A 17,532-nucleotide genomic window follows, 5' to 3' on the forward strand; every position below is an offset into this window, starting at 1 on the left:
TCTTCCCGCCAAACCCACCGCCAAGTCCAGCCCCGAGAGCGGCGCCAGACAAGTCCCGGGCGAAGGACAGTGTACAGGCCCCCGAGCTGCCCCCTTACTGCCACGGCCATCGCCAAGAGGGGAGTCTGAGGGACCGCGCCCGCCCCGAGGGGCCCACGGGGGCCTGATGCCTGAAAGTCACGTGAGGTCCTGGGACAAAGGAGGACATTAGGTGAGAAACAAAGGACAGACGAAAACTCAGGCCGACTGCGTTTGTTGGCTCCGCTGTCCCGCCCTGAGCGGACACTGTGCTTTTCACAGATTGGAGGTCTGTTCCCACCCGGCCTCCAGCGGGTCTGTCGGCGCCGTTGTCCCAACAGCGTCGGCTCACCCTGTGTCCCTGCATCACGTGTGGGTTATTCTCACAATATTTCAAATTTCTCAGTACCTCTGAGTCGGTTGCTACTGTCATTGTTCCGGGTGCCACGAACCTCGCCCGCGTAAGACGCGACCTTAACCCGTGAGCCTCGGGCGCGGTCGGACGGCTCCGCCGAGGGCCGCTCCCCGCCTCCCTCGCTCTCCCCGGGCAGCGCGGGAGTCAGGCCCGCTGACAGCCCTGCGTGGCCTCCAGGTCCGCACGTGAGGGAGGAGTCTCCCACTCTCCATCCGCAGCTGGAAACGATGACGCTTCGTGAGGAAGGCGCGTCGAAAGTCAAGGTCGGCCCCAAACTCGGCCTTCTGCACCAGTCAGCCCAGCTGTGAGGGCAAAGGGAAGGCCCTCGAAGGCAATCGAACGCGCCGCTCCCGTGCACACACGAGCGATGAGAAGGGAACCGGCCCTGTTGCTGCCCCGGGGGAAGCCTGCGTGGTCTGCAGCGAAGACCAGGCCGGCCTCACGCCCCCGTCGGCCAAGGCCGCGCCCGGAGCGGGGCCCCGGCCCCCTCCATCCTGCGGCGGCGGGAGGCCCCGGGGACGCGTGAGGCCGGCGGAGGCCGGCGCCCGAGGCGGAAGGACAGACGCCGGCTCGCAGCCGCCAAGGCCGAGGTGACCGGCGAGTCAGGCGCGAGGTGGGGCGCGGCCGTTCACGAAGGGGCTACACTGAGCGCAGGCTTTCGGGGCGGACGGGGCCGCCGTCTGCTGGAAGGGGCCGCCGCCCGGGGCCTCGCCGTCCGGAGAGGAGCCAGTGCCCGGCTCCCGGCGCCACGGGCGGGTGGCCGTCCCGGCAGGGGCTCGCGCAGCTGGCGACCGGGCTGGAGCCGGGGCCCGCCGGCCGTTCCCTGACTCCCAGGCCCTTCAGGGGGCGCCGGGGCTGCTCTGCCCGCGGCCGGGCCGACGCCGGCTCCTGCCGCTGTGCGCCCGCTGCCGGGAAACAGCTTCCCTTCAAAGCGCCCCGGCCCTGGACGCACCTGGGCCCCCGGGCGCTCTGACGGGACGGACGGCGCCACGGACGCGGTTTCCCCGCTGACGGCGCCCGTCCTGCAGCCCGGCTCAGACGTCATTTCAAGTCTTATTACCCAAGGATTGTGTTCTGTACGAGTCCAGCTGCCTTACATAGTGGTTCCTCTGGTGGACCTGGGGCAAGTGAACCAAAAATGTTCTGTGACGTACTCACCCTTCTCAATGCTGTTAAGAAACACTCTCAATTCCCGGGAAGAGGCCAGCACAGCCACACTCACCGGCGTTTGGAAGACGCTGGCCCCAGCCCTCCTGGGTGACTGAGGGGTGAAGGCTTCGCTGGAGGAAGTGGCAGCAGATGCGGTGGAAGCAGCAAGGGAGCCAGAACTGGACGTGCAGCCTGGGGATGGTGCCGCACTGCTGCAGTGTCGGGGCAACGCTCGCATGGAGGGGGAGCTGCCTCTCGTGGGTGAGCGAAGACAGTGGCTTCTTGAGATGGACTCCACTCCTGGTGAAGATGCTGTGAGGAATGTGGAAGTGACAACAAAGGGTCTAGAATATTCCATAGACTTCGCTGATAAGGCCGTGACAAGTTTTCAGAGGACTGACACCGATTTTGGAAGAAGTCCTAGTGTGGGTGCACGCTGTCTGACAGCGTTGCCTGCTGCAGAGAGATCCTTAAAGGAAGAGTCAGTTGATGTGGCAAACTTCATTGGTGTCTTGTTTTACGAAATTGTCACAGCCCCTCCCCACCCCCAGCCTTCGGCCACCGCCACCCACTCAGGCAGCAGGAAAATCAGAGCCCGCTGAAGGCTCAGGTGATGGGTAGCGGTTCTCAGCCATCGAGCGTCAGAAGTGCCAGCGTGTACACTGGTCGTTTGAGACGCGACGCCGCTGCATGCGTCACAGAACGGGGGGGGGGGGCAGCGTAAACACCACTTTCAGACGCACAGGAAACCAGACAGTCCTGGGACTCGCTCTCTTGGCTCGTCGCTGCACTGCGGCGGGCGGAGGCTGGACCCACAGGGTCTCTGAGGTGCGCCTTTCACAGCACGCCCATCCTGGTCCACGCGCTACAGCGCACGTGCTATAGGAACACAGGTGTCAGCACGGGGGAAACCTGGGCGTGGGGCTCGCGGGCTCGCTGTCCTGTCTCTGCCGCTCTCTGGTACATCTAACGCTCTAAAAATTTTAAGAAAAGTTTATTTAGAGAAGTAAAGGCGCGTGTGTGCACAGCAGCCGGCGCAGGCCGCGGCCTGGCCCTGACTTAAGGAAGCCCGTGCGCTTGCCGAGGGCCCCGTGTGGGCTGCTCCGGCGGCCGGGAGTCAGGGCGCAGCTTTTCTAAACAGAGTCCGCATCCAGCCTCTGACTGACATCCCGCACTCAGAGGAGCGTGGGAGAGAAGGCACGTGACTGCGGGGGCCTGGGGGCTGGGGCTGGAGGGGGCCGGGGAGGCGCCAGCTAGGCTGCCTGGCACTCCCCGCCCTCCCTCCCTCCGACCCCTCTCCGGTCACCAGCCAGGGTCCCTGGCATGTGCGCCTGCACCTTAGTCTCCCCAGGAGTGAAAGCTCTTCAGGGGTGGGCGCGACCCTGATTACACGAGCTCATGTGGCAGGTTTTTGTCCCTGAGCTCAGCTGATGCAGGAGCAGCCTGGGAGCCTAGGGCGGGGTGGGGCCCTCTCCCAGTCAGTGGCCACCTGGCGGCCCTGCAGCCCGGCTTCCAGGGACCTGTGAACACACTGGGGACTGCAGGGCTGGGGCTCAGCATGGCAGCCAGGCCACACTGCGTGTCACCCCAGGCTGGTCAGACTCCAGCTCTCTCACAGAACACCCCTAGGTTCCAGGTCTGCAGGATCTGGGCTGGGGCGGCCCCAGGACCAGGGTCTGAAGGCTGTCCCCACTGGGAGGCGGGCCTTTCTCGCTTGTCTGGGGCTGGACGGGGAGGGCGAGGGCAGGCAGACTCGAGGTCCATGTGGAGCAGGGAGAGCGAGCTTGCAAAGCCTCTGAGGCCGTGTTCCATGGAGTGACGGGGGGCTGGGAGACCAGGGCCCTGCTGGTGGGGGCAGCCCAGAACCCCACCTTAGTCCTCTCCCACCCGCCCCCCAGGAATACAAGTGTGGGTTCCGGAGTCGCACACGTCAGCCCCTCGCTCGCTCACTGAGTGAGCTTCAGTTTCTCCATCTGTGAAATGGGTCAATCACAGGCCCGGCTGCATGGGGCTGAGGTGAACTGAGCACTCAGATGGCATTGCCTCCGTCCTGGCATCAGAGAAACACTCAGCAAGTGACTGCTCTCCTCCACTAAGGGCAAGAGACCTGCAGGGGCTGGCTTACAGGAAGGTCCTTTTCCAAGAAGGGCCTTTCCTGGGCACCTGGGGAGTTTGGAGGTGCAGCTGGGGACGCTACGTGGTATGCGCGGAATCTGTGACAAGCGTGAGTCTGTCTGGAACTGAACCGTGCTGAGGAATTCCCGACGTGGGTGAGGATGGTGGAGGGGCAGACTGTTGCAGGGCTGGAGGTGGCTGCAGAGACGGCCCAGGGAGTGGAGGACCAAGATATCACCGTGGCCAGAGGGCCTTGAGGTCTCGGAGGGCCCTGGGTGGGACAAGTGGAAGGAAAGAGTCCAGGAACTTGCCAGGAAGTACAAATCCAGTGAACTTGGATACAACAAACAAGTGATACTTTAATTAATAAAAGAAATTTACAAAAAACCCCAACCAGCTGGGAGCACGTGGAATGAAGATGGAGGGGCTGTTCGGAACTCTTCGTCCAGGGCAGCTGTTTGGCCGTCCAGCCCACAGCAGGGGCTGCCTGGAGCCCTGTGTTGAGAAGGATTCAGGTGCCTGACGGGCTGGTTCTGCCGAAGCCTTAGGAGGATGGAGGCTGTGCACCCACCCCCCGATGGCACTGTCGCCATGTAGCTGCTCTGACGGGTCAGTCGGAATATTGAGACGGCAGCTGGCTTAGAGGTCTGGAGCCAGGTGACTTCCCTGGCTCACCCCTCCGACTCTGGTGGTTTCCTTCCGTCGGTCACATCAGGACCTCTCAGCTGCTGGAAATCCCACCGGCTCCTGGACACCCTCCCCAACCCCTCCCACCACAACGGCTTGTAAAGCTGGGCTGCAGTTCTCTGGGTCGACAGTGGGTGGCTCTCTCTAATGACGCCAAGCTGAAAGATCCTCAGCTCTGTAACTAGGGCTTTGTAAAACCAAATAACTTATTGAATGAGCAAGTTCAATAAAGCGCATTTCTGTGCACAGAGATGTGTGGATTATAACTTTGAATTGAGTCAGACTCAAGGAAAGAGACGCTCCAGGATCTCGTTATTACCCGCAAACAGCTTTCCTTGGCTTGTGAGGTGACTCCAATAAAAAGGGGCCTCCTTGGAGTACAGGATGGGTGTGAAACCCACCACAGCTGGAAGTATTTAGTCTCCTCCCCCAGAGGAGCCCCTGACTTCCTGGGCACCTTTAATATACCTAGAAGGGGGGGGGGGGCAACATCGCCAGGTGCCTGCACCTGGTCTGAGGGCAGAGAAGGGGCCGGGCTGTCAGCGCCCACCTCCACCACCAGAGGGCGGCATTGCCCCGCTGAGTGAGCACACCGCCAAGCCCGGCGGCCGGTGCTGATTGGCTAAGCCCTGTCATCTCCCTGGCAGCCGTCCTCCTCTCCCGGGGCCCATCCCGCACCCTGGTGCTCTGTGACGGACAGGAGCTGCCCCTCCGCTCTCTGTCCCTGTGCCTGGGGCCGGGGAGCTGCCCAGATGGGCTATGTGGGATGGTGGGAGCAGCCAGGGGCCCCGACAGCATCTCGGATTTCATCTGTGCTGAGGGCCCTCCTTGTCCCCAGAGCTTCTTTCCAGTCCTGGAAACACGGAACTGATAAAAGGAGTGAGTTTTCAGAGCCAGACACGAAGGCGGTAGTCGTCTCACACCCGGCGGTGGGGAGTGGTCCCGGGAGGGTGGACCTGCTGCCGCGGGGAGAGGGCAATGCAGAGCTCAGGGGATCGTGGGCAGAAGAGTGGAGGTGCCTGGGACGTCCACCTGGCGGAGGTCCAGTGGGAGCCCCCTCTGTGGCCAGGCCTTGGGTGTGAAGTGATTATGACTTCTGACCGCCTTCCACCCCCATGTGATACCCTAGCTTGTCCCCAGAGGCGGCAGGAAGCTTCAGGGGGCACCTTCCCAGTTCAGAGCGAGACACAGAGGAGAGGGGAGGTTGGGGATATGCCAGGAGCCCTCGAGTGGCCACGTCTAGGAGGCCAGGGCCACGGGTCCCGGCCAAGTGCTCAGGAAGCAAGGTGTGGGTGGGTTGGCGGACAGTCTAGACAGCACGGTCAGTGAGGAGCCAGCCACACCAAGACCCAGAGAAGGACACGCAGCCTCCCGCTTCCCCTCCCTCCTCCCTCCAACTCGGCCTGGCAGACTCTTACCCTGAGCCAAAGGCCGGCACCCGGCCTGTCCACTGTGAGTCCGCAGGGGTGGTCAAGGACGAGCTGGCAAACCTCTGTAGCTCCTCACTCACTGGAGCTCCCTGTCTTCCCTGGGGGCACCCCCATCTCCTCCCCCAGGTGCGTGAGACCCCAGCATGGGGCCAGGTGCCTGACGGGGCTGAGCACATGACATGCAGGTTGGGTGTGGACTCCAGTGGAGGGAGCTGTGGCTCAGTAAACACCTCATGTTGTCTGTATTGTGACAGGAGAGTCATGGTTCACGCTGGGGCCAGTCCGAGGCTCCAGGGCAGAGGCATTTGGCCCCAAGAGCCCTTGAATTCATTCATTCATTCATGCATGCATGCATTCATTCATTCATGCATTCACTCAGCAAACACTGCTTGGAAATCTGAATGGGCCAGGCCCTGGGCTGGCGCAGGAGAGAGCAGAGTCTGCCCGACAGAATTAACCTGGGCCCATGTGTGACCGAAAATTTTCTAGTAGCTGCATTAAGAACCATGTGAATTTTAATAATATGTTTTATTTAACTCAATATGTCAGACTATTATTATTTCAGCATGTGAGCATCTAAAAATGATTAATGAGCTACTTTACGTTCATTCTTTGGGTGCCGAGTCTGAGACATGGTACTAATTTTTCCCTTACAGCCCATCTCCACTTGTACAAGCCACATTTCAAGCTGTCAAAGGCACGTGTGGCCAGTGGCTGGCATATGGGACAGTGAAAGTCTAGAACATTTTCTGGGGGCTGCATGCAGGCAGCAAATGTGGGCTGCTCTGCGCCGGAGAAGGCCACGTTGGAGGAGGGAGCTGCCAGCGGGGGAGGTGGTGGAAGGCTTCCCAGAGGACGCGGCTGTTAAGCTGGGCACTGAAGGGTAAATAGGGGTTCTTTGGGCACAAAATTGGGAAAGGAAAATCTTCTAATTTCATGCCTGGTTCCTCAGGGAAGTCTTCTGCTTGGAGGACCAAGGTCAGTCTGAAGAAATCACGGACCCTCAGTGACATCCACCGGGCTCTCCGAAGGGAACTGCGGGCCGAAGCCCCCTTATCTCCGCCCCTGGGCTGCTGCGGGCGCTTTGGCTTCTTTTAGCTACAAGCGCTGAGGCCTAGAGGTTTAGCTACTGACAGGTGGGCCATAAATCTTAGCTGTACTGACCAGGGCATCATCGGACGGGTCGCCTGGTCCTGCCGTTGTCTCACGAGGTCGCTGTGTGCGCCTGTGCCTTCCGGAAGCGTCACGTGTGTCGCAGGGAGGAGAGCACCTGGGGGCTCCTGGGGCTTGTCCGTAACCAGTGTGATCTGGTTGCAGCTTGTGTCTTCCTCAGGTCTAACTGGAATCTCTCTTGCTGCTGCTGGGGTCCCGGGTGAGGCTGCTTTGCAGGGCTGCTCAGACGACTCCCCTCCACCTGCACTGATGGCTATCCTCTTGGGCCAGCCTGGAAAGCCGCTGTGTGAAGACTCAGAAAATTCTGAGCCTGCATCAGGAACATCTCTGGATAGGTGAGCAGTGTGGGGTGGCCAAGGGCTGTGACATCTCTGTGGACTGGGGGTACATCCCTTCGGGTCTCTGGGCTGTCAGCTTTCCTTTCTGTAGAAAGAGGAACTGATGCTCTGTGGTTCCGGGTGACGGGGTTGGGGTGGGCAGCACCAAGGCTTCCCTCCCCCACAAGCCCCCTCCTTTGTCGTCTGGAATCTGAGCTTCATTCCCTGGGGTTAAGCATCGCCCTCTGCCCTCACAGACGCCTGCCGCCCATTCTGAGACTGGGGGTCCTGGGAGGGCTTGGGTGGGGACCCCTGTGAAGGATGCTCATGTCACCCGCAGTTGAGGAAACACTCGCTGAGGTCTGGGAGGAGGCGACTCCGTCCCGGCCCGCTGCAGGGTCCCGCAGGCGTGTGCCCGGCTGGCTCTGGGAGGGGAAGCTCAGGGGGAGGTTGGGAGGGGCTAGGCTGCCGTGAGAGATGGGGTTTGGATCTGGGCTGCAGTGCAGGCTGACTCTGCACCCCCACTCAGCCTCTGTTCTGTCACCTGTAAGACAGAGGTGACAGCAGTGTCGTCCTGGCCCCCACACCGCCCATGTCTCTGGCAGGGGCTGTAGCTTCCTCCCTGCCTTGGGCTCCTTGGGGCCAAGTGCCTCCCAGCGTGGTTCCCAGTGTGCTGTGGTCACTGTGCAGGGAAGGGGTAACTCAGCAGCCCTGGGCCCAAGAAAGGTCTGGTCCTGGCCCGGCTCCCGGAAGGGACCGCTGAGCCCTGGGGACGTCCTGCTGAAGAGGGCATCTTTGTTTACCTGGGGCTGGCCTGGCAGGAGAGTCCTGCTAGCGAAGGGTTTATAGAGGACTTCGGGCCTCCGGAAGGGCTGGAGGTTCAGGTCAACAATGTGTGCAGTACACGGCCAATCCCCAGGGAGACCCTGGATGCCAAAGCTCAGGGGGGCTTCCCTGGTTGGCAGCCCCCACCCGTGACGTCACACGTCCACCAGGAGGGGCTGGTGCCTGGTCTCTCCTGGACCTGCCCCATGGGGACCCTCCCTTGCCTGGTTTTTATCTGTCCTTTCGCTGTAATAAACCCAACTGTGAGCGTAGCATCTTGGCTGAATTCTGAGTCCTTCCAGCGAATCACCAAAGCTGAGGGGCTGGTCTTGGGGGCCTGGCCTGCAATGTCAGTGTCTCTGTTGACTGGCCCTGAAGTGGGGGGGGGTCAGACTCATTTCTGTCATGACCCCCAGCACGCCCCTGCGGTCCGTCTTCAAACCCTTGGACACTTGGCTGGGGGCTCCTCACCTGTCCACACTCCCGGCTCTGCCCACCGGGCATCCCCTGGCGGCCCAGAGCCCCCAGGGAGAACCAAGAGTTTCAGGTGAGGGGAGCCTCCCTGAGGCAGGGGTCCTGCTGACCAAGGTGGGGGGCATGGTCCAGCCTGTCCACCTCGCCCCGTCCTGGACCTGGAGGCACACAGGACGGAGGGGACCCTGCCTGGTAGGACTCTGCATGTGAGGACTCTGGGGGCTGAGTGGGGCCGCGGGGCTTCCAGAGGCGGCACCTGGGCCCTTCTCTCCCGGCTCAGGCCGTGCCTCCAGGATGCCCTCACAAGGGCTTCAATGGTGTCCTGGCGGCAGGGTGGGCCGGCCCCACCTTGCAGCCCGGAGGTGCCGTGGGCCCCCACAGCGGGCCCCCCCACAGTGCTTCCCCGCCGAGCACAGCCTTCCTGCCTTTGCCTGGGGGCTCCGGGGGCTCCTTCCAGGCTCCAAAGCGCCTCTTCCCATGGGGCCTCTGGAACCTGCCTCCAGGTGAGCTAGACAGGTGATGCCAATGCCAGATGGGCACTGCTTGTAATTAGGGCCCCCAGCCGCGCGGCCAGCGCCGTGGAGACGCGCTCTCCCAGGGCTGCGCGTGTGAGCGTGCTGCTGGGGGCCCCCGCCGGGTCAGCCTGGGCCCAGCGCCGGGGCCTGCTGCTCTGCCCTGCCCGGCCCATCGCTGCGGCCGCGGTCCCGGCGTCCAGGGAGAGGGGCTGCCCCAGGGCCACGTCCTGCGGATGTCCGGACCCCAGGCCTGCCTGGAGCCTGCGGCCTCCCGCCGGCCTGCGGACGTGGCCGCCACCCCCGCCCTGCCACGTCGTCGCTTCCAGCCCTGGCCAGCAGGAAACTGCGCGCTCTCCCTCTCTTTTTGAGAATTTTTGGAGGGTTGCCTTTGCTGGAAACGTCTGGATGTGGTCCAAGGAACATAATAAAAGAGAGAGGGAGAGAGGGAGTGGGGGAGGAGGCAGGGGCTGGGGGAGGTTTGGAGACACCATCTGATTTCACTTTGCGAAGACAGCTGCAATCAGGCCCCTGAGGGTTCGCAGTCACTTCAGAGGCAGGCCATGCCGGTGACGTCAGTGGGAAAGTATGCAGCCCGCCCGCTGCTGCTGGGACCCGCACCACAGGGCAAGGCCCCGGGCCGGCTCTGGCCCTCGGGCCAGGCCAGCCGATGACCCGTGGGGTCCTCTGCAGAAGGCGGAAGGTAGAAGCGAGGAGGACAGACTGGGTTGTCTGGTCTGAGGCCCGTGGCCCGACCCAGGCGGGAGGGAGGGGAGCGCCCCCTGGGCTCCGCCTGAAAATTCCAGTTTCTGTCAGTCCCGCTGGGCCTGTGATGGAAACATCGGGAGGCCCCTGGGAGGGTCCCTGGGGCTGCAGAGGGGGGCGGGGCACGGCCCCCAGGGTTCCCCACTTTGAGCGGGGCCTGGCTCCAGTACCTCCCGCAGGCAGCTCTGCAGCCTGGGGCCAGGTGTCTGGGACCCTCATGGTGTCCCCAGGTCCTGGCTACCGTGGGCCTGGGAGTGGGAGGGAGGGTGGCAGGCCACCTCTGTCCTCTCACAGGGTGCTGTTCCGGCCCCTGGGTCTGGGTCCTGCTTGTCCCTGCAAGTCCAGATGGGGTCTCCAGAGAGCACGCCCCTGAGCCAGGGGTCCTGGAACGTGACAGCTGACGTAGTCCTTGCTGCCCAGAAAAGGATACCAGTTCCCTGTGCCCAAGATTCCAGAGACGCCGGTGGAAACACTCCTGACCCCGAAGGCGGACCCCGGGCCTCTGGCCAAGGTTGGCACGGCTGCAGACCCCCTCCCGCCCCAGAGCCAGGGAGCTACCAGGGCAGAAAGGGCCTCGCCTGCCGCTCATGAGCCCCGCCGGGCACGGCCCTGCCACCTCCGAAGGGTCACGCCGGGGTCTGCACCGCGGCCTCGCTTAGGCTCATCTCCACGTTTCATCTCAGAAACGTTTCTTGAAGTAAAACCTCACAGAGAAACCCAGTGACAGCGCGAGGGTGGGCAGGCGTCTGCGTGAGGAACTCAGGTTCCAGTCGGCCAGCGTTCCCTGGCAGCTTCCAGGTGCCAGGCCTGAGGGCCAGGACGCAGGGCCTGAGGCCACCCTCGCGGGTCACCCTGAGCAGTCCGCCTCTGGGCCCTGAGGCCTGGCCCACCGCCAGCCGGGCTCTTCTCCCCACTTTGCAGGTGGGAGGCGGACGCCCCAGAGGACGGGGACTCAAGTGGGGGGCTGTGCCGGGTGGGGCGGAGGGCCGGGGAGCCGGGAGGAGGGGCTCAGCCTGGAGGGGCCCTGGCCGGGCGGGCCTGCCGGGCGGGGGCAGAGCCTGGCTCAGGACGGGCTGGGGGGCGGGGGGACGGCTGTCTGTCTGGGAAGAGTTTCAGCAGTGGCTGCAGCCGAGCCTGAGCCTTGACTCATGGGCTGGGGCCTCCCGGCCTCTGGGGGTCTGAAGACATTTTTTCCGTGGAAAGTAGCTGCTGGCTCTCCACTTAGCAGGGAGCTCTGGTCCCCCTCCTACCGCAGCCGGGCCTTGGCCGTGGGCTGCGCTGTCCTTGGGCTGAGTCTCTCTGCTGGACTTTCCATGGGCCTGGGGCGGGGTGGGAGCTCCAGGCAGGGGTCAGACGGGCGGTCCTGGACCCTGGACGGCCTCCAGCAAGCCCTGCCCTCTCCACCCGTGGTTCGCTTTCCGCTGGGGCTAAGGTGGGACGTCAAACGTCACCATCTGTGAAGGAACACACCTGGTTCCTTCGTTAACTCCTCAGGAGGAAGATGGGGGGTCGGGAGGTCCGGGAGGCGGACCGCCCTCCTGGGAACTGCAGAAAGCAGGGTGGGGCTGGCGGATGTGGCAGATCTGGGTGTTGGCTGATGCTTCTGAGTTTAGGGGCAGCTGCCCCGAAACCTGGCCCCCGGGGAGGTGGTGATAGGGCACGTCCCGGCCTGCGTGGTGCCCCGGGCCAATTCTCCACTGGCGAACCCTGGATGTGGACTGGCTAGCCAGGAGCCCTCCTTGGAGCCCCCTGAAGGCCTCAACCCCCCATGGGGAGTGCAGGCACCTCGGGAGCCCAAGAGCACGTGCTGACCAGTGGCCTGAGCTGTGGGGCGGCGGGTCCACAGGGATGATCGAGGCTCAGGGCCGCCGGGAAGAGCAGTGGGCGGTCTGCGGCTGCGCTCGGGACCCCAGGCCCCGTTTCCTCCTGTAGCCCGGCTGGGAGGGTGCGCTGCACAGGACCCTCCGGGGCAGCAGGCCTCCAGCCTGCACCGGGCGTGACTGCAGCCTGGGGAAGACCCCACGTGGAGTACCCCCAAGCAGTCTCAGCAACGTGGCCCTAGGCTTCCACAGGGAACACTCGGTGGCCACCCCCAACCCTACTTCTTCCTCCAGGAAGCCCTCCTGAGCCAGCCCTGCCTGCCTGAGTTTCTCCCTCATTTGGATTCTGCTGCATTTGATACACGGGTCACAGTCTGATCTTCTATGTTTTGTGAATAGAAGTCTTGCCTCTTGGAAGAGCCAGGGGCAGGGCCAGGCTCAAAGCTCAGCTGGTGGAGGCTCCCCCCAAAAGCCCTGGTTGTGTTGACTGTGGAGTGGGGGGGGCAGGCATGTGGGCCCCGAGAGCGCACCTGGCTTTTCAGGTGGTCCAGCCTGGGTGTGACCCCCAGCGATGCCACCCACAGTCTTCACGCCCACGGCTCTGAGTCTCAGTTTCCCCTTCTGGGAAATGCGATCTTAGCAGCACTGGCCTCACCGGGTTGCCGGAAGGGACGGCAGATGCGAGCCTCCCGCCCGTGCCTGGTGCCTGGAGAGGCCGGGAGCCCCAGAGCGGACCAGGCCAACCGGATTTCGACTCAGGATGCCCAGGCCATGTGTGGGGTCATGCCGCCCCCCTCCTTCTCCAGGCAAACTGCCCAGGTCTGAGCCTCCTCCAGAAAGTCCTCCATGCCTGCCCTGCCCCATCGCTTCGTCTGTGTTCTGAGAACTCCAGGCCGCTCGCATTGTTGGGTTTTTTTGGGGGGGGTTGGGGGAGGAGGCTTGGAGACTATGCAAATACCCTGTTTCTTCTTTTGCCCACTAAGTTTTGCATCCACAGTGGAACCACATGGTGGTCCGACTGGCTCCCCTGGGGGAGCACCTGCGGCTGCCTGCGTGTCTTCATGGCACGTCAGCTGGCTTCCTGGTGCAAATAGTCTCGGCCCGGAGAAGCCGCCACTCAGAAAGTCAGACGCTGTCGTTCGCACTAGGTCCTCCTGTCACCTGGCCCTTGGCTCAGCAGGGTCCCAGCAGCGGTCCTTCTCCAAGATGGCCCTCGTGGTGCCATCCGCGGCCCATTTCCTCACACGCCTGTCTCCTCTCCTCAGCGGGACCCCAGTGTCTGCTACGCAGGCGGGGTTCAGTCAGCGTTTGAGTTGAGCTGGGCCACAGGCCTCCCAGCTTGCCTCTTCCTGGGGTGAACTGGACCCTGGGGGTGCTGTAGGGCCCATTTGTGGCTTGGAGGGAGTGTGGCACTGTGGTGGTGACCAGCGAGAGACATGTGTTCCAACCCCGGCCGCGTGGCCTCTGGCATGTTGCTGGGCTCACCGGCCTCCGTTTCCTTGTCTGTCAAGTGGGGGAAAGACGAACCCCCTCCTCTGGCACAAAGGTTCCAGCACAGCGCCCAGCTGGGAGCCGAAGCAGAGCGACGGGGCGGCCGCAGCGGCAGCCTGCCCAGAGCCAGGCCGGGCACACGCCGGCCTGCTGGGTCTCTGCGGCTGGACGCCCGGGCGGGCCTGTGCCACTCGCGGGAGGGCGGAGGCAGACGAGGGAGACTGACTTCCCCGCTGCAGGCCACGGCGGGGACAGAGACGGGGAGGGCGGGCGCCGTGCTGCCTGGCTGCGGGAGGCCGGTCCCTAGGTACGGGGGCGGCGGGGAGAGGAGGGCCCCCCGGAGCAGGGCGGCCCCTCCGCACCCTGAGGCCGCGCGGTCCGGGGGATCCCGGCCCTTGCGTTTCCTGTGTGTCCGCCTCTTTCTGGCAGCAGAACGGCTACGGCTCCTCCCGGGGGCAACCAGACAGATACTGAGCTGTCAGCCAGCGAAATGCCCGGCCGGGGAGGAGGTCTGAGTAGCCCGGGCGGCGGCAAGGCGCTGGCGGCTGAGGCAGGACGGCCTCTGGTCGTCCCGGCCGTCGGGCGTCAGTCCACGGGCGTGTGGCCCCAGCCCCAGCCCAGGCTCCAGAAGATTCGTGCTTGTGCAGGTCACTGGCCTGCAGCCTGTCCCAGGCTTCTCCGTAGCAGCCACATCCCTCCTCTGTTACTCGATGCTCCTTTTCATGAAAACATGAAAAATAAAAAAGGTAGAAAGAGGGCAGGATGTTCGTGCTCAAGACCTGTTTGGCCCCTGACGTCCACTGAGGGAGACGCGGGTGCGAGGGGGTCTCTGGCCCGGAACTTCCAGCTCCCGCTGCGAGCAGGTCTGGGGAGAGCTGCTCTGCCTGCTGCCCCTCCCCGGCCCTCGGGCCCCCTCCGCGTGAGGCCCCCTCCGCGGCCCCCGCTCCTGCAGCGGCGCCTCCGCCCCAGGCTGACCCTCTCTCCTGTCTGCCGACTCCACGAGGTAGAATGCAGAGCCCAAAGCCGAGGGCTGCCGTGGCCCAGGCGCCCCTGCTCTCTCTTCACCGCCTCCCTCTTCCTTACCCCGGAGACACCTGGCTGGGCTTGGGGGCCTCCTCTGCACCCCCTTATTTTCTGTGCCCCCCGGGACTCAGGGCAGCCGTCCACTTCCACCCTTGGGCCGTGGGCTCTGTGAGGGTCCTGGTGAGCCTCCCTCCTTCTGTGTCCCCAGGCTTGGCCTGTGTGTGTGTCCACGGGACACCTGAACAGACGCCCTGTCCACAGCTCAGGTGAAGGTGGAGTGGGAGGGGGAGGGGGAGCCCCCGGGCCTGTGACTGTCAGCCCAGTGGGACGGGAGGAAATGAAGACCCATTTCCCAGTGGTGGTCTCTCCGGTTTCAGAGTTAACACCAACGAGTGGGACCCCTCGGTTGGAGCCTAGATGGCCAGCTGCTTCTAGGCTAGTGGCCTCAGCCCCTGGAGAGCCCACCGTAGACCGAGCACTCAGTCTGTGCTGGAAATCTGCGTCCTTGTGGGGGGACCTGGCATGAGGCTGAGAAGGGCTTGTGGTGCTCGGCGCCCCTTGGGGAGAGGCGGGGCTATCCCAGAGGGGAAATGTCTGGCACCCAAGACACGGTGGGGCTCCCAGCCAGGCCCCATGCTGGTAAAACCTGACCCCACTGGGGCCAGCCGTGGAGGGCATCGGTGTCTGGGGCCCCATCTGGCCGTCTGGGGGCTTCTGGGGCAGGACGGCATCCAGCTGGCCTCTTGGAGGTGGAGCAGAGAGGTCAGAGCCCCAGCCTCTCTCGAGCCCCTGTGTCCTGCTTCTGCTCAGCTCACTTGACTGGCCTCTGCGTGCCCAGCCCTGACCCGCGTCCCTGGCTTCAGTGCCCATGGACCCAGTGGCCTCGCGCACGTGCTCATCCCAGGTCTGGAGCTGCAGCTGGGCAGCCGGGCCTGCAGGGCGGCCAAGCTGGGGGCCGGGAAGTGGAGGTGGGTGCTGGGTCTGCTCCCTCGGCCCCGCAGAAGGGCCCCTGCTGTCCCCGCCCCCACCTGCGTGCACGGCCGAGGCCGGAGCCAGGGGGCCCCTGTGGGAGGGGTGGAGGAGGGTGCCCGGGGCCCTGGCACCAGCAGGAGGTACACCGTGGGGGCTGGACGGGCCCTGGCTTGGGCCGGTTATCTCTTTCTCCGGCAGAGCAGGGACGTCCTGGGCAGCTGCCTGCCTGGAGGCTCAGCCATCCCCAAGAGCCTGGTGGGGGTCCTGCCATCTCAGCACCGAGCAGCCCGGCCCCCAGGAGGCCAGCGCCGCCGCCGAGCGAGGCCTTCAGGAGCAGCGGGCCCCGAGGCAGCCTGAGCTCAGTGAGCCCCGAGCCCCCGGTGGCCGCCTGCCCGCCTGATGGGACAAGAGCCGTGCGGGGCTTCTTTCTGCACGCGCCTCCGTGGCAAAAACCTATGTTGACCAGAAGGCACCGGAGTTCCTAAATTCTCCTACCTGCCTCAGAGCAGAGCCTCCCAGAGGAACTCAGAAGAATCTGACTCATCAATCCCCTCCTCGGAGCCACCAGGGCAGTCTGTTCCCATGAAGACCGAGGCCCCACACGGCTCATGGTTCCCCTGAGCCTCTCCCGGTACCTGAGCAGATGCCTGCAGAGCTGCCCCAGCCCCGCCCTCCTCCCATGGGCACTTATCCTTCCAAACAGTCACATGCGTTCTTTCCGCTGGTGCCCTCCCCCCTCCCCTCCCCCGTCGTGTAACCCGAAGGGGGCATATAAGCCCCAAATTCTAAGTCCGCCTCCGAGTCTCAGTTTTCTGTGAACCCCTGAGTACGCGTGTACAGGAGGAAAGATCTATCTTTTCTCTCAGTAATCTGTCTCTTGCTGGTTTAATCTGCAGGCCTCCACAACTGCACTCAAGAGCCCAGGGGGAAGCTTCACCTCCCCAACAGGAGATGGTCCTAGACACCCCCGCACATTGAGAGGAGCCGGGATGAGGGGGGGTGGGGAGGCGGGCCTGCTTCTGCCTGGGAGAGGTCTGCCGGCCTCCCTCCTGCTGCATGCACGCAGCCTGCGTCCCTGTCGCTGCCCAGCCAACCTGGTGAGCTCCTGCCCACCCGTCCAAGCCCTTCGTGGGCCCTCCTTTCCTGAACGTCATTTTTTGTTGCTCTCCATGAGTCAGGCCCTGTGCCAGGTAGTTTAGGCACAGTGAGGTCCTTAATGTTCAGAACCACTTGCAGATGGGGAAGGCGAGGCTTGGAGGCCCCCAGGGCTGACACCCCCCACGCCAGCACCCTCCCTTCCGACGCCCATGGCCCAGCTGTTTAGAGGTTGCCCCGGGGCCAGCCCCCAGCTCGGCCATTTGCTCTGAAGTCCAGGCAAGCTCCTCTGCCTCTGCGGGCCTCTGCGGGCCTCAGTCTCTCCCCAGCACCTCGAGGCTGGGCCCCGTCCTGGCCCAGAAAGCCTGCATGGGGCAGGGAGCCGTCCGCACGGATGCAGTGCTGCTATTTAGCAACTACAGAAACAAACTCGCCATGAGTCGTATTTTGGCCCCAGAAAGAGGCCATTTGAAGAGGGCAGGCTGGCCTCTCCCGCCCAGCGTGTCCGGCAGCTGGGAGCCTGGGCTGGCCGGGGGAGGAGGCCAGAGGAGCCTGGGGCTGGGATGCGGGTCAGGCTTGTTTCATGTCAGGATGTCTCCGGCCATGGAGGAGTTGCGGCGTTGCCAAAACAATGTTTAAAACATCTCGGAAAATGTGCAGCCGCTTCTTTTCCACGGGACTCGGGCCGAGTCCTCCCAGCTCCTCGGGTGAGGGTGGGACTGGGCCAGGGGGGTGTAGGGGAATGCTGGAGAGAGAGAGGGAAAGAGAGAGGAGTCTGCAGACCTGGCAGGCTCCACCTTCGCCTGTGCCCGGCCTGGCCCTGCTCCCTGCCTTCTCCTCCCATTAGCGTCCCTGCTCCCCTCTCTCTCCTCCCTCTCTCCCTGCTTCCCCCCTCACTTCCTCTTCCCGCATCCCTCTGGCCTCCCAGGCTCCCTCCTCATCCACCACGAGCTTCAGAGCTCCGTGTTTCCTTTACCCTCTGACCACCCTGGGAACTGGGCATAAACCCATTTCACAGATGAGCAGCCAAGGCCGGGGCCGGTGGGGGCAGGGGCATGGCTGAGTCTCACCCACCTGGTGTGAAAGCTGGGAGCAGGGCCGGCTGCAAAATTTGTGGGCCTCTCCTTCCAAAGAGACTAAGAACCTCAAGAGGGCAACCACAGTGGGCCAACCCCAGACTACCTCCTGCACGCGAACAGCTCGTGGGGCTGTGCGGCTCGGACGCCCGTGGGTGGGGCTGCACCTGGGCTC

This window comes from Vicugna pacos, chromosome 4, assembly GCF_048564905.1.
Source record: "Vicugna pacos chromosome 4, VicPac4, whole genome shotgun sequence".
In the NCBI taxonomy this organism is placed as follows: Eukaryota; Metazoa; Chordata; class Mammalia; order Artiodactyla; family Camelidae; genus Vicugna; species Vicugna pacos.